Raw genomic sequence first — 16,455 nt, 5'->3', positions numbered from 1 at the left:
TCTCTCAGCTGGACTTTTTGGTTTTGTTTTAGGAGCTATTCTTTACATATGATGAGTTTCACCTTTTCAAAGTGTAAAATTCAGTGGGTTTTAGTATATTTATTATCACTAATTCCAGAACATCTTCATTAGCAGTTCCCCAAATCCTCTGCCTGTTAAGCACTCAATCCCTGTATCCCTCTTCTCCAGCCTCTGGCAACCACAAATCTACTTTCCAACTCTAGGAACTTGCCTATTCTGGACATTTCATAAAAACAGAATGCTAGAATAGGTGACCTTTTGTTTCTGACTTTTTCTCTTACACATATGTTTTTTGGGTTCAACCATGCTGGGGCATGTATCAGCACTTTTTATGAGTGAATAATATTCCGTTATAGGGATTTACCACATTTTGTTTCTCTGTTGATCAGTTGATGGGCTTTTGGTTTCTGCAAGATTTTAAATAAATAGAAAGGTTATTTTGTGAGGCATAAAAGGAAGGTGCATTTTTGGTTGGATAAAACCATTATTTTAATGAACACATTTATAGACAGTACTTACTGAATACCAGGCACATTTTGAGACTTTTACAAATATTAACTTTCTGAGTCCTCATTACACCTATGAGATCTCATATGACACACAGAGAAGTAAAGCAATTTGCCCAGGACACCAGCCAGCAGGTGGACAGCTGGGGCCTAAATCTTGGCAGTCTGGCACTGGAGTTCATTGCTCAAACACCCAGCTTTACTACAAAGGCAGGAGTTAGGAGCAAGGCAAGTCCAGTCTGTGGAATTGTCTAGGTGGGGTTAAAGGGCAAGGGGGTGTGGCTGCAGGAGACAGAGGAGGCCAGAGACCCATGTCCCCACTCAGCAATTATCTTGTCAAGGACACATCTGATTGCATAAATTGCCCTATCTAGTTCCTCATCTTATGTGGTAGCTTCCCAATACCACTCATTTCTTTCCATTTTATAATTTTTTCCATACCTCTATTTTACTTATATCATCCACCATCCATATCATTTAATTAATAGTTTCATATAGTTCATTTTTGTTTTACTTAAATACATTTATTTAAAATGGAACCTTGTTTTTCTAAAGTGCATTTAAATAAACCAAAGCATTTAAGTGAAAAATGCCTTTACTCATTACCATCTAAAAGCAGCTTGCATGCTAGCAGTGTGTGTCATACATGTTGAAAGCGTGGGGCTTGTTGGGTAAGCCCCACATTGTCTACAAGGCCCTTCAAAACCTGTGTTAAGTCTACACCTTAGCCCCATATCTTGGGCCCACATATCCGAATTCCATGAGACTGGCATCTCAAAGTGCTTCCTCCTTCCTAGGATCATCATGCTTTTTATTGACTATCTTAACTTCTTTCCTCTTATCCTTTCAAAGATCAGCTCAGATAATCCCTCCTTTCTTGAATCTTCTTAGTTACTCCAGAACTTGACTCTGAAATATATTGTTGTTACTTGTTTGCTATGACCTATCAGAGAGACATGTACCTCAAGGTTGGAGACATTTGTTGAATGAATGAATAAGCATTGATTAGAGCCAAAGAATATAGAGTCCTTGAATGTCTATACCTGTATGTCTGTAGTGTTATTAAGTGCAGCAACCCCAAATCATTGAATGTCTTGAAACAAGCCACACAATCTGTGTGGTTGGTTGAATGAAGGGGTGAGCTCTTCCAGGCAGGTGAACAAATATAAAATAAGCATGGGGGCTTCCCTGGTGGTGTAAGGGGTTAAGCACCACACTACGAAGCAATCCGCAGCCTCTGCAGCATAAGTTCGATCCCCGGCTGGCCACAGAGCTACCCACATCGCGCAGCAAACCTCTCCTGTCTCACCCGCTACTCCCCTCAGCAGTGTGTTTCAGTCAGTCTGCCTGTTCTGTTCTGTTCCCCACGCTGTCTCTGGTGAATCCTCTCACCCTCCCCCATCTCTGGCCTGTATCCCAGCTCTTATATGCATAAATAAATAAATCTTTTAAAAAAAATAAGCATGGATGGAGAGGCTTGGTGCCAAAAAGAGAATCTACTAAATCTGAAATATACATACCTTTGAGCCAGTAATTCTATTTTCAAGTATGCTCTCAACAGAAATATGTACATGCATACATATGTACATATGTTATCATTGCTCTTTGCAACATCATTTTTCCAACATCATGTTTCCAAACTGGAAACAACCTAGATGCTTGTCAATAGTAGAATTAATTTAAAAAACAGGAATATTTATTCAATGAGATAGTCTATACATAATGTGAATTAACAGCTATCACTACACATTAAAAACTAAGAACCCAATAGAGTATGTTTTATAAGATTCCTGTTTAAATAAAGATCAAAACCTGACAAGTGACTCTGGTGCTAGCAGTCGGGATAGAGTTCATGCTTGGGAGAGTAGTGACTACAAGGGTAACTGAAGGAGTTTTTCTGGGGTGCCGGTTACACACACGTGTCATTTGTGAAAATTCATTGAGACATACAAGAAAAAAAAATTTTTTTTTTTTAAGATTTATTTATACATACAAGCACTGGGTACAGTCAGAAGCGCGGGAGGGTGAGAGAATTCACCAGAGCCAGAGCAGGGAGCAGAGCAGGCGGAAGGACCGAAGTGCACTGCTGAGGGGAGCAGCGGGCGGCAGGAGAGGTCTGCGCGCCATGTGGGACCCTCCTCCGGTGGCCAGGGAGAAGCCGGGGATCGAACCGGCGCTGCAGAGGCTGCGGGCAGCTTCGCAACCCAGCGCTCAACTGCTGCGCCACCAGGGAGGCCCAAGAAAAAAATTTTTGTAACTGTGATGAGGGATGATATTGTGGAGATCGTTTTGCAATATATTCAAATATTACTTGCACACGTGAAATTAATATAATTTTGACTAAACCTCAATAAAAACTTATTAGAAAAAAATTTTTTAAAAAGAAAATTCACTGAGAGATACTCTTAACCTGTGCATTTTTCTATACTTATCCTACAGCTCAATTAAAAGTTTGAGTTTAAAAAATGAAAAGAAAATAAAAAAATCAGGAAAAAAAATTTAGAAAACCTTGTTCCAGAAAGAAATAAATGGCAGTCAATGGAAATAAGCCAAGTAACTAAGGATGAATCTAAGAACCTGAGCTGCTTCTTCGTTTTCATTAGACTCACTTGTCTTGTCTTTTAGTAATTGCTTGCTGTAGCTGTTAAAGGAATAACTAGCAACAATTGCATTTTATTTTAAAACATTTGAACCATGTAGAGCTATTACTCTATTTCTAGAATACCTCAAGGAGGATTTATTAATAATGCCATTCTTCAGATGAGGAAACAGGTGCAGAGGGATTTCTTGATTTACCCCAAGCCACAGGGCTAGTAAATGAATGAACTGAACTAATTTTCTCTAAGTCCTACCCATAACTCAGCATGAGCAGTTGTACTCGAATTTTGAGTCTTTAGGAACAGAGAACAGCAGAAGGAACACAGCACTAAGTGAGGGAAGAGTGGTGAACCATCTACATGATAAATCCACCCTGGAAGCTTTGTAGCTAATTATGTCAAGCCAACAAGCAAGTAAGCAAGTTTTTCATCATTGAAGTTAAATCTGTTGTTACTTTTCTGTGTAAATAATTAGGGATATTAAGTACAGTTTAAATGACCTCAAGTTAACAAAAAAAAAAAAATGCTATTGACTTGATTGAGTTAAACTAAAAATACTTTTGGCTGCTTTTAGTTAGTTTTCGGCAAACATAAACTTTCTGTGAGTGATCATAGAATCATCTAGCATGTTTTTTATTTGGACAGAACCACAGGGGCTTTTTAGTTCAACATTCCATCCAGTGCATAAATGGTCTGTAGCATTAGTGATAATCATGGTCTGATAAATATATGCACCAAGAGTGTTCTGTGGGCCAGGTGTACCACAGCTCTCTAAGGTTGCTGTTATTAATATACCTATTTTACAGATGAACAAACAGACTGAGAGGCTAAGCAATTTGCCCTAAAACTCCTAAGTAATTATAGCAAAACCGAGGCAGACATGGGTCTTTCTGACTTTAAATTTGGAGGATTTTATTGTTGTGCTCCTTTACTGGTTGGCCTTGAATTCCTACACGGATGGTTGTTGTATCACTAGTTCCATGAGACTCTTCTGGCTGGGAATGGAAAATCCTCTTGGGAAACAAGAAGAGTTTCCCAGTTACATTTAGCTAGAATCTTTCTTGTAACTTTTACCCATGGGTCCTAGTGCTTTTGCTGCTTTCAAGAATAATAGTTCTTAAATAATAGTTGAATATTAGTTCTTGAATAATAGTTGTTTCAAGAATAAAGAAAAAAGTTAAGATCCTTCCTTTGGGATGAAAGCTATCCCTCTAGAAATTTTAAGTGAAAGTTTACATTAATCTGTAGTTTACAAAATGATACAGGGCTCCAGTGATTTCTACATATTGGAGGTCAAACAACCTCCAATGAGTACATGTCATCTCTCAAGATTTGAACATGGTATGGACAGGGCTCAGCTGGGAGGTTCTTCTGCTATATATGCATCAACGAATGTATTCAATGAATTCACATTGAATGTATTCAACTTGTAACTAGTCTGGCCTGAGGATCCAAGATGGCTTCACTCACATGTGTTTCACCATGCCAAGGACAGTCTTAGAGTCTCTTCATAAGGCCTCTTTCTGCATGTCAGCTCTAAGGGTGAATGTTTCAGGAAAGAGGACATCAGAGTTGCTGGTCTCTTCTCTTGGAAGCTGAAATAGTATCACTTTCAGGTCAAAGCAGACAAAGAGCCCACCTAAGTTCAAGTGGAGATAACTCCCACCTCTCAATGAGAGTGTGTCAAAGACTTTGCAGCCATTTTTAATTTGCTACACTAAGCATCAGCCTAACTTCTTCTCCCTTTTCCTGGGTTGGAGGCAATACTGCCTATTTGGGCTTGAAACTTGTCCTACTATACTTTTACTTTTTTCTCTATTTTGAGATATTTGAAGTGTTAGGCCTTCTTTTTCTACTAATTTTGTCAGACAGCACAAACTTTACACTACTAATTAATTATATAAATTAGAGATGACAATTTCATTGGACAAAGGACTTTCATGGACAGAGGACTTTCTGGTTTAATTCATTAGCAGATTAAACACATATGAGGAAAAGACAGAAGGTTCCTGAAGATTGAGTAGAAAAAGAATGTAGAAACTCTGAATCAAAGAGTTTTTATCCATTAATTTATACTCTTATCCTATTTTCTCAATTTCAGTTTTTTTTTAATTTCTGCAGAGCATTTGTGATGTTTTGTTTCTTTAAAACAGCATTTTAAAGTTCTGTAATTTTAGTGAATGATATGTGTATTTTATTTTCCATTTGAAATTGAAGCAAAATTCAATGGCTGTTCTCCCGATATTAGAGTTATTTGAAATTATTTTTAATCTTTTGATCCTTGTCACACTGCTCTGCTCTGCAGTAATACACTAAAGAATTTTCAGAAAGCAGCTGTTGGGACCTCATGTAACTCCCTGCCTTAAGAATATGCCATTTTGTGGAGTTATACTAGCAGCTGACATGCTGAATTGACCTAAAGGTACTGTTTTAAAATACAGAAAATGCTTTATGCAGAAGTAAAATCAAGATACTGTGGACAAGAGATGTGAATTCATTGTTGCCAGATGCTTTTTTTTTTTTTTAAAGATTTATTTATTCATGCATACAAGAGCCGGGATATAAGTCAGAGGTGCGGGGGGTGAGAGGACTCACCAGAGACAGAGTAGGGGAACAGAATAGGTTGATTGACTGAAGTACACTGCTGAGAGGAGCAGCGGGCGAGACAGGAGAGGTCTGCTGCGCCATGCGTGTTTCTCCCTGGCCAGCCGGGGATTGAACTCATGCTGCAGAGGCTGCGATTGCATCATAGTGTGGTGCTTAACTCCTTGCACCACCATGGAGGCCCTTTTTCATTATTGTTTCTGAGAAAAATCTTGCATGGTGTTTCAAAAGCCTGACAAATGTTTATTTATTTATTTTTATTTTGCTTCCTCTGATAGGGTACAAGACAAAATACCCAGTTTGCTTGAGTTTTAAAAGAATGCTTCCTTTGCCCCACTTGAATGAACAATACTTATGTCTGACTGGCAAAATGAAAAGGGAGTTTATTTATTAATTTTTTACTGATAGACTCATTACTGCAAAAATGCAAAGGATCTTGATCTCACTCATTTATGTGCCTTTACTTTGTTTCATGGAAGTGTTTTAGACCTACTGAAAAGTTTAGAGGATGGTAACATCAGACACCCCTGTGTCCATGATCCATCCTATGGAATAAAACACTAGAGAGAGCCCTGAAGCCCCCTGTGAACTGCGCCCCACCCTCCTCCTCCCTTCCCAGGAGTGGCCTCTAGCTGAAACCTAGAACTTAGACTATTTCCTGGCACACATGTCAGACTTTACTATGTATGACCTATAACTATAAGTAACACATGGGCTCTTACAATCTTAATGACTGGAGAAAAAAATGAAAAAAATAACCTTTTGTGGTACTGTAACAGGGTGGTCCCCAGGAAAGGGGGAGGTTCCCTGCCCCACCCAAGGCAGGGTGGAGCTGAGCAGGAAGAGGAGAAGCGGAAGAAGAGACTGAGGTAGGAAGCAGGATGGAGCCAGGAGACCTGGAGGAGGCACATGGAGCCTAGAGACACGTGAAGAAACTGCGCTTGTCTTTTGGTCGTAGACTGGGTGACACAGATGTGGGTGAGACCCGTGGGGAGGTGACAATGGCAGCTTTTATCTTGATGTTGATTTTGCTCTTTTCCTTCCGGGCTTGTCCGGTTGTTTGTGACCCTTTTCTGTGGGTCCCCACTGGAAGATGCTTTAGACTTGTGGCAGGCCTTGGGGCCTTGCTCTGGGCCAATCCCATTTGGATGGACTTTTACCCACGAGGGGATGGGTAACTTTGGGTGCTTGATTTAGAAACTAGATTCTTTGCCTTACCTGTATTGTTTCCTAGTTTTATTAAATTTCCTTTTCATTAAAGTCTCCTATGTTTTGTGTTGATGCGGCGGATGGCAGAACCCATTTAGAATAGGCAGGTTTGCGGGGTTTTGGGCTGCCCCTCTCCCTGTCCTATAACAGTACTTGAAACTTAGAGTGTCCATGAATAGGTTCTATATCAGCACTCAGTGTAAAGACGTATTGTCTGTGGTTGCTTTTATGCAACATGGCAATTTGAGGAGTTAGGACTGAAATTGTATGTCCTGAAAGCCTAAAAATTTACTACTTGATCTTTTATAAAAAAAACATTTGCTGATCCCTAGTCTAGCCTTTACATGCACACACACACACACACATACACACATACATTAAACTGGTTAGAGAAAGGCTGGTATGTAGTTGTATGTGACATGGTCAGGAGGAGGCTGAAAAAGATGGACAAAAGGCTTTTTTTAAAACCCAGGAATTTTTTCCTTTTCTTGTCTCAGGAGACCAGCAATGACTGAATCTCTCCTCCTAGTTCTCATCCTATGAATGATTATATCTTATTCTTCTTCATTAAGCTCCTTATCTTCTTGCTCCCACCCACATGCCTCCAAACCCAGCAAATTCCATTTGCTCTGTGACAGAAAGAAGAGCTCTGAGGAGAGTCACCTCCCCCTCCTGAAAGTTCTGGCTTGGTGGTGTGCTTTGCCTGTGTATGTCTCTGATTTGGCACGTTGCATTCCTTGGACTTCCCTGTCTCAGTCTCTTAGAATTCTGGCTTATTGCGCACTAATACACTATGCCCTTGCTGGCTACCAAGAGATAGGCAAAGATTAATTAGCAAAGAGTAATTGAGCACATGATCTTTTAAATATAAACTGTGTAGAGAGTAGATGAAGATACATAGATTTCTTTTGTGAGAAAAAAAAACAAAATCTCTTTTTTCTCCAACAATGAATCTTCCCCCTTCCCAAGCCACACTTATGTAGATAATTGTCTGAACTGATTATTTAAGTAGTTGAAGAATGCGTAGTGCTAAGCACTCAAGGGGTACTACCTGGAGTCAAGATGTGGATCATGGCTTTGAAGCCAGGCAGTCATCTGTTAGCTGTGAGAACTTGGAGTTCCCATAGCAAAGAAAGGGATGGCAATCTTTGGTGTCTGCCAGAAAAGCTAAAACACAAAAAAGTGATAATATTCTGTCTTCAACCTCAAGATGCTTTCAAGTAAGTAAAAACAATGAACAATAGAAAATGATTCTAGAGAGTGAAAAATCAAACTGGATTGTGATAAAGGCTACAAGACAGGTAGAGAAACATATTGCAATGGCAAGAAGGAGAATTTCCTGCTTGGGACAAGATGAAGGACTTCTTGAAGGAGTGGCAAGGAAAAGCAAGAATTTGCATCAGTGGAATTTAGAACAAGAATACTCTAGGCCATAAGCATAGCTTAAAGCAAAGATACTGAAACAGATATCAGGCTGCAAATACAGTACAGGGAATAGATTTGTTTGCCATGTATGAAGGAGAATAGAGGGAGAGGTGGGGAAGATGAGGCTGAAGGGCTGGTTAGGTTAGATGCACTGGATAGCTGTGAATTTATAGACAGCTGCCAGTTATTGGTTTACCCGTGTTGTGACAGCTTTCAAGTCTGAGCTCTGTCTTCAGTTTTAGGAGACTGCTCTACTATAAGACCTCGACTTTCCCTATCTTGGTCCAATGTCACTTCATGAGATTTGCTATCTCAGTACAAAAGATGTGAAAGACATTGGAACATACTGTTTTACAAAACAGCTGTGAAAGGCCCAATCTGAGGAACATTGTGCGGTAGCCCTCATCACTCCATTATCACATCCAAATCAAGAGAAATATCCTTGACAACAGTGGAATGTGCTGTCTCTTGTGTTCTTATTCTTCCACAGCTTTGGCCAAGAAAAGAGGCGGGGGAAAAGAGGCCGGAGTGGAAATGTTTGAAGTGGGTGGAGGAAGGAAGGAGGGAAAAAAATAATATTCTAAACAATGCTTGTGGATTGGTGGGGAGATATGTTTATCAGGGTTTTGGGTACATCTAAAGTGGCCTTCCATGGGTCTTCTTCCTTTAGTTGTACTTATTATTCAGTTATTTCACTAAGCTTAACATTCTCATTATTTGTGCTATAGTGTGTGTCAGAATTTAATCCCTTTTTAATACTACTAGTCTGTCTTATGTATATAACACATTTTGTTTATCCATTCAGCAGTTGAGGATCACTTGGCCTCATGAACCTTTTGGCTCTTGTGGGTAATGCTGCTCTAAAGTTGGTGTACAAATAGCTCTGCTTTTATGGGTATATGCTTAGGAGTGAAAATGCTGGATCATGAAGTAATTCTATGTGTACTTTTTTGAGGACCTGCCATACTGGCCTCCGTAGTGACTGCATCATTTTACATTTCCACCAGTAGTGCACAAGGGATCCAGTTTTCCACATTGTTACTAACATTTATTATTTTCTAATTTTTTTTAAAACAATTACCATCTTAATAATTGTGAAGTGCTCTTTCATAGTGGTTTTTGTTGTTGTTGAGGTCATTCTTTTTTTTTTCTTTGAAGGTTTATTTTATTTATGCACGCAAGAGCTGGGGTCTAGGCCAGAGGTGTGATAGGATTCACCAGAGACAGAGTGGGGAGCAGAACAGGCAGATCTACTGAAATACACTGCTGAGGGGAGCAGCAGGCGAGACAGGAGAGGTCTGCTGAGCCATGTGGGTCACCTCCCTGGCCGTGGATCTAACTCCTGCTGCAGTGGCTGGCGATAGCTTGATAATGCTGAGACTTTAACCCCTGGGCCACCAGGGAGGCCCCCGAGGTCATTCTTTCTTACTCTTTAATAATGGAATGTTAATCTACAAAGTTACAAAAACTACTTTACAATGCCAGTGAGTAGTCAGCAAAAATTCTTGAAGTGACCACAGTGTACATTGTCAAGTAGTTTCTTAAAAGTAAAATGCAGGGTGGTGTAGATAAGAGGAAAAGAAGCCACTAATTGTGCAATGATGCTTCCCTTCTATTCTATATTGAGGCTGGATTTTACAGCGTACCCATCACTAAAATCTACTCAATCAAAGCATGAGCCAAGAAAAAGAAAAAGAATTAAGTATTTAGGAGAAAATGGATGTCTTAAGCAAGCATCCTGCATTTAAAATCTGAGTGGGTAATGGTGGGTGTCTGGAAATATGGAGACACTTTTTAGTAGGAGAGAAGACTACTTTGTTTATGAACAGGAACTTTTCATGGGTTGTGAAACATATTTTGAGTGAGCAAATAACTGGGATTGCCGTTGAGAATCTCTCCGAGGCTTCCAAAATGTATCTCAACTTTGAGAGCTTCCATTTCCACACCTGTTTATCTCACACAACTTCTTGCCAGCCCCAGAATATGCTGTGCTCTCTCTACCATGTCTTCACATCTGATGGGTCCTGTGTCCACCCTCCTGCCTTGAGGACTCTCCAGTGTCCACCCTCAGGGGATCCCGCATAGAACCCATCACCTGCCAAGAAAATAGTGACATTGCTCCCCAAATCTGCCACCCCTTGGTTTTCTTACTCCTAGATGTTGTTGCTTTTTAAAACATTGAGGTGAAAAATCCTATAACATAAAATTAGCTGTTTTAAAGTATATAATTGAGGGAATTTTATACATTCACCATATTTTTCAATAAGGTAAATCATTCCCTAATCTATCCCTAGCCTCTTGCAATCATTAGTCTGCTTTCTGCCCCTATGGATTTATCTATTCTGGATATTTCACATAAATGGAATTATACAATATGTGATCTTTTGTATGTCTTTTTTTTTTGTTTATGTATTTGAGCTTCATCTATATTTTTACATTTGTTTTTAAGTCTGAATAACATTCCATTGTTTGACTGTACTACATTTGTTTACACATTTATCTGTTGATGAACATTTAGTTTCTTTCCACTCTTTGGATGTTGTTGCTTGTTAAGAGAATCACAACTGTCTGGGGTCAGCTAAGTAGCGATCACCAAAGTGTCTTCAGCTTGAAAACCAAGGCCCTTACCCAGGAAAGAAGGATCTGGGCCAGGACTTCTTAGTGACTCTAGATAAGAGGTTGCAAGTGGGCAGTTCACAGGCATATAGAGGTCTCTGAAGTGTATTGTGTTTGCTCTTCTGTACCCTGTTGTCTTACACAATCTTTAAAAATGGAATTAGTTACCCACATTTGCAATTTAAGAGATTTCTCTCTTGTTCTCTGTCTCTATCTTACACACACACACACACACACACACACACTCACATATCCCTGGATTTCTGTCTTATTACAAAAAAACAAAGCTCTGTTGATACCTGGCCTGTATTTACCTGGCCACTGGCACCTACAGTAAGATGTGGGCTGCCTGGTCTGCCTCTTGCAGTTGGACAAAGCCCCCTTCTAACCCCACAGGCACTTAAGGTCAGTGTTCTCCATTTTACCAAGTGCTCCTCACCTTCCTAAGAACCAGAAGTTTATAAAAACTTTTTATTGAGATATGATTCACATTCCATATAGTTCACCATGTAAAGTATACGATTCAGTGAATTTTCATAGATATACAATTCATAGATATATGCCACTGATGTGGTTTTTGGAGTTAGTGCAGCATTGAGTCATTTTTTAATTGTCTAATCTTAGAAGTAGACTATTTAAAGTACATTTAAATAGTCATTGTGCCATAGTCGATTTAGACATTTGACATTTTCAACACCTCAAAAGTAAACAATTTAGCTACTGCTCTTCCATCCCCTCCCCACTTTAGACCCCTTTCTCAGTCACCAATCAAATATCAGAATCTCTGATGGCGCACTAGAGGGGCTGGAAAGAGAACACTAAACATGTCAGCAAAGTTCCCATGCAAACACCTCCACATTTGGAAGTATAACACTGTCTCCCAGTGCTGATGAGAGAGAGAGAATGAGAGAGAGAGACTATAGTAGTTGCTTCTACTTGTCACCCTGCATTCTGCTCTGCCTACTCTCTCTTATAAACTCATGATACTTATGATGCAACCTCCTCCCTTGGGCCATCGAATACAGGATCTCTCTTTGGAGTTTTAATTCTAGCACAGTAATTTACAGTTGTAAGCAATTCATCACCACATACTAAGACCAACCCATGCAACTGCCTCATGGGCAGCCTATGGAATGGACATAGATGGAACAGAAAGAGGTTTGTCTCTGATCAAAGTCTAGCTGCTGCCACACCTGGGGAGCTTCTAGACTCTCACCCTAGACAATGAATTTCGTGTGACTTTCAGAAACAAAATTGTTGATGTTCTCTGTGCTTTTAGTGTTTTTAAGGGAGTGGCATGGCTTTCTCTCTTATCCTAACATTTCTTGATAAGATCTACCAACCTTGGAGAAAAGGTTCAATTTGAATTAGAACTATATAAGAACCTTCCAGGTGGTGTCATTATTCTCATTGAGTTTTCAATTGTGACATTTTGAATCCTGAAAGGGAAACCACTCCAGAAATAATTACCTTGGTGGAGAAGCATTGACTTTTAAATGATGAAACTACCCAGGAGCTGGAATGTTTACAAAGCCTGCAGGACTCACCTTGCAAGCAGTCTCCAGCTTTCTGTTGGCCTAAGGGTGCCATATTTAGCAAATGAAAATTATTGGTTGTTATCTGAAATTCAAATTTAACCATTTAACCATGTTTCATATTGCAGGCTTCTTTGACTACTTCCCAAAGCTTCTTTTGGCTTTGTGTTTGCTCTACATTACTGCTCCTTTGATTTGCAGAGTCAGCGGGGAGCTCCAAGAAATGAGAAATTTGAGGGGCAGGTACAATGCTAGGATATTCTTCCCAGCGGACACAGTTAGGTCCCCTGAAGTGGGCCAGCAAAAAGAGAGATTCTGGCAAGTGACTGAAGTGGCTAGCAAATAGAAAAACAGATTACAATGCCACTTGTGGTGTTATCTGTCGGAGGACAGCTGGAGGCTCTGTTACCATGACCCTGGGCAAATCACTAATTTCTTAGAACTGCAAGTTTACTTTTTTGCCTTCCCTGAAATGATAACAGTGAAAATACAGTAGCCAGTGTTTGTTTAGGGCATTACCATTTACTTGTCTAATTTAATTAGCAGTCCTAATTAGTGGGGCATCTCCTCTCACCCCCTGCCTCTGGCTACTTACTTAATTTTCACAGTTACCTTTGAAAGGTATCATTATGCCCATTATATAGACAGAGAAGCCAAGACTCTGAGAGGTTAAGGAAAGTGCTGGGGAATGTCTTTCAGTTCTACTAAGTAAAGGCGCTGAGGATGTTTCACTCCACCGCCTCCAGTATTTTATTTAGTAAAAATCAAGTTAAAATAAACTATAGGACATGCCTGGAGGGGAAAAGAATTCTTAGAAGTAGAAGGAAAGAGCAGTTCCATTTATTTTGTCATATTTGCAGTGTCTCCACCCCCACCCCCCAAGCACCTAGTGCCTGGCACGCAGTCTTCATACACTTTTTGCCTTTGTTTTTTAAAGATTTATTTATGCATACAAGAGCTGGAGTATAGGCCAGAGGTGTGGGGGGTTAGGGGGGGTCAGTGAGAGGAATTCACTAGAGACAGAGGGGGGAGCAGAACAGGCAGACTGACTGAAACACTGCTGAGGTGAGCAGCGGGTGAGTCAGGAGAGGTCTGTTGCACCATGTGGGTAGCTCCCTGCCTGGGGATCGAACTCGTGCTGCAGTGGCTGCAGATAGCTTCATAGTGCTGCATCTTAATCCCTGGTACCACCAGGGAGGCCCCACACACACTTTTTTTAAGGTAAATGGGGTAAATGGAACCTCTGGTATCTTCCTTAGTGTCATCTCCCGCCCAGCTATATCTCAGGTGCCACCTGTGGCCCTGGGGTCTCACTAGGGACGAGTAGGAACCTCGTCCCTACTCAGCAGCTGGGCTTGGCCCACCCCTGCTGTCAGTATTCTTCATTCAGAAGCCTGAGCTCTTGTTGGAAATTTCTTCCCTGCATCCCTTTCCCTCTGCTTGTCTCTTAGAAGCCTGAATCCTCCTCACCCTTTGTCCCAATTCAAGTCCTGCCTGCCTGACAAAGCCTGTTCCAACCACCCCAGACAGTAGAACCTTCCATTTGAAACTCTTCCGAGCATTTAATGTATCTCCCACATTTCAGTTTTTAGGCTGATAGTTCACGTCAGAGCAGAAAATCCCCCGGTAACATTCATTGGTTCAAACCCCTCATTTTATGGATAAGGACACTGATGCCAAGGAAGTCATGCAATATGCCCAGGTCATGCCCTTATCTAAAATGTTTGCTCATTGCCTGGGAACAGCTGTTCTGAAGCCCCTTGTCTGTCCCGCCACCATCTTGTATTTACTGGCTGATGTCTGTATGACTGGCTTCTGTAAAGAAACCCAGAAAGCACCCTAAAAGGAAACTCAGATCTTCCAAGTCGGCAGTAGAGAGGCCCGTTGGTCCTTCCAACCATGGCTTCTGTTTCCAAGAAGTGCCTTCTCCTTGGACAACTCTCTCCAATTACCATTCCTCCCACTTGGCTGTTCTCAGCAACGCTGTTCTCACTATAAAACGAGTAGGCTGCCTGGGGGTGGGGAGTGGAAAAAGCACAGAAAGTTACATGCAACTGGATACTCCAGTTATCAAGATAAGGCTTTTCGAGCTTTTCTTATAGTAGGGCCTCTGCTCTTAGCCTCCCTCCATGCTGTCTCCATGGAATGTCGTTAACCCAAGAGCACCCTCCAGAAGCCTGACACCACACCTACTTGAAAATCCCAAATAACTAGAGTTTCTCTTTCTGATGATCAAAGCCTTATCTTCCAGATTCTCTTCTTTTCAGTGTATTTAACTTGGGAATAATCAGTCTTTGGGGAAGACACCCACCATGGCCACTACTCAGTAGGATTCTTTATCTTAAATCTCAGCAGGACAAACCAATAAGATCACAACACAGGTATCCCCACATTCAATATACTCCACAAAAGAGTGGGAGGTGGGTGGCCAGTATATTTGACATCTCCCTAACCCAGCCATTCCCTAATACCTGTACCTTCTCTTATCTTCCTGATGCATTCCTGTCCCATGGAGTACAGAATAGTGTTGCACTGAGTGGACCTGACACATCAGGTGTGCTTTAGGGAAGGAGCCAAAGGACATGGATGTGGATGGTGTGGGAAGAGATAAAAGGATGCCATCCTGCTTACCACCTTCCAGACTATCAAGGAATGCCCACTCCATTTTTGTTTTACAGAATGTATTCATTCATTCACTCATTCAACAAGTATTTCTAGAGTACCTGCTATTTGCCAGGCATTCTATTCGGTGCTGGGTGTTAGCTATGAATAAAAATAGACTCTGCCCTAAAGAGCTGTGTTCCCTGGGTAGTACTTGATGGATGACCCGTCATGTTCTCATTAGTAACAGTAGAAGCAAGGCTAATAAACCATGCTGGGTTTTGTGCTGGAACCTCTGTCTTCTGGATATGCCTGGGTTTGCTTTGATTTTGCTGTGCAGTATGCATAGAAGACCAGTTTTAGTTTTGCCTCCATAGCCCTGCCAGTGTGGTTATTCCAGTTAACCAGAAGTCAATATGAAGCAAGAAAATAATACGCAGTTACGTAATGTATGCACTTTTTATTTACACATGGTCTTTAAAGGTTACTTTATGAGAGTCTAATGAAACAGGTTATATATATGGGGTAATTTAGTTGCATTCTTTCTTCTGCAATAAAAGCTGTAATTCCTGATGATTGCAAACTTGTTCTGGTGGCTTGAAATGAAAAGGATGCATAAAAATTAGGCTCCAATGAACTTGATCTCCTTTTCCCTTTTTCATTTTCATTTGGCACGTGAATTCCATTCCATACCAAGTTTTTCCCCTGTACACAGCAAAATTATAAAATAAACAGCAGCAACTCTGTCTTTCTAGGTTAACTAACATGGAAATACCTAATCCTCTTAGTTTTCTTGATTTTACAAACAAGGATTTGTTGGGATAAAAGCTCTAAGTAGTCTAGTCACATGGACTAGGTATTCATTTAATGACCTTAAGTGCAACCTGTAAGAAAAGCAAAGTGATAAATTAATAATCTTCCTCAGAGTCATTTCTCTGCCTTATTTTTCAACCAGAGGTTGTGCAACTTTAATGTAAGTAGTGAGTGTAAGTTCGTTCATCCCTATAAGTATGGAATAGTCACTGCACATTATTAGCTCACACTCCATTCAACTTTCTGACCTTTTCATTTGAGGATGTGAGGAAAAAAATAAATAATTGCCACCCCATCTATAGCTGTACCATGCAATATGGTAGCCACTGGAGTTACTCAAAGGTGGCTAGTGTGATGGAGCTGATTTTTCATTTAAAATAATTGAAATTTAAAAACTGAAGTGGTGTAATTTTTTTGTTGCTGTTAAGCACAACTTTTAGCAGGATGCTTACATTTGAACAACTCAGGTGCCTGAATCTGCTTTTATAATTGCAAATTTTGTGTAACACAGATTATTTCTGATGAAAA

The 16,455-nt window shown here is 40.4% G+C and overlaps 1 protein-coding gene and 1 non-coding gene across 7 annotated transcripts in view; one reads left to right on the top strand and one right to left on the bottom strand.

Annotated features, from left to right (window-relative positions):
* The window catches only part of RBM47 (RNA binding motif protein 47), a 148,073-nt gene that overhangs the window by 28,498 nt on the left and 103,120 nt on the right, over window positions 1-16,455 (top strand). The window lies entirely within an intron of this gene.
* Window positions 5,989-6,112, bottom strand: LOC119230228 (small nucleolar RNA SNORA27). The gene has a single exon (XR_005121690.1). It is a non-coding gene; the product is annotated as a small nucleolar RNA SNORA27 (small nucleolar RNA).

Source organism: Talpa occidentalis, unplaced genomic scaffold (genome assembly GCF_014898055.3).
Source record: "Talpa occidentalis isolate TD23 unplaced genomic scaffold, MPIMG_talOcc4v2.1 talOcc4.6, whole genome shotgun sequence".
Taxonomy (NCBI): Eukaryota; Metazoa; Chordata; class Mammalia; order Eulipotyphla; family Talpidae; genus Talpa; species Talpa occidentalis.
Note: the sequence above shows the minus strand (reverse complement) of the source record. Positions and strands in the feature narration are given on the sequence as shown.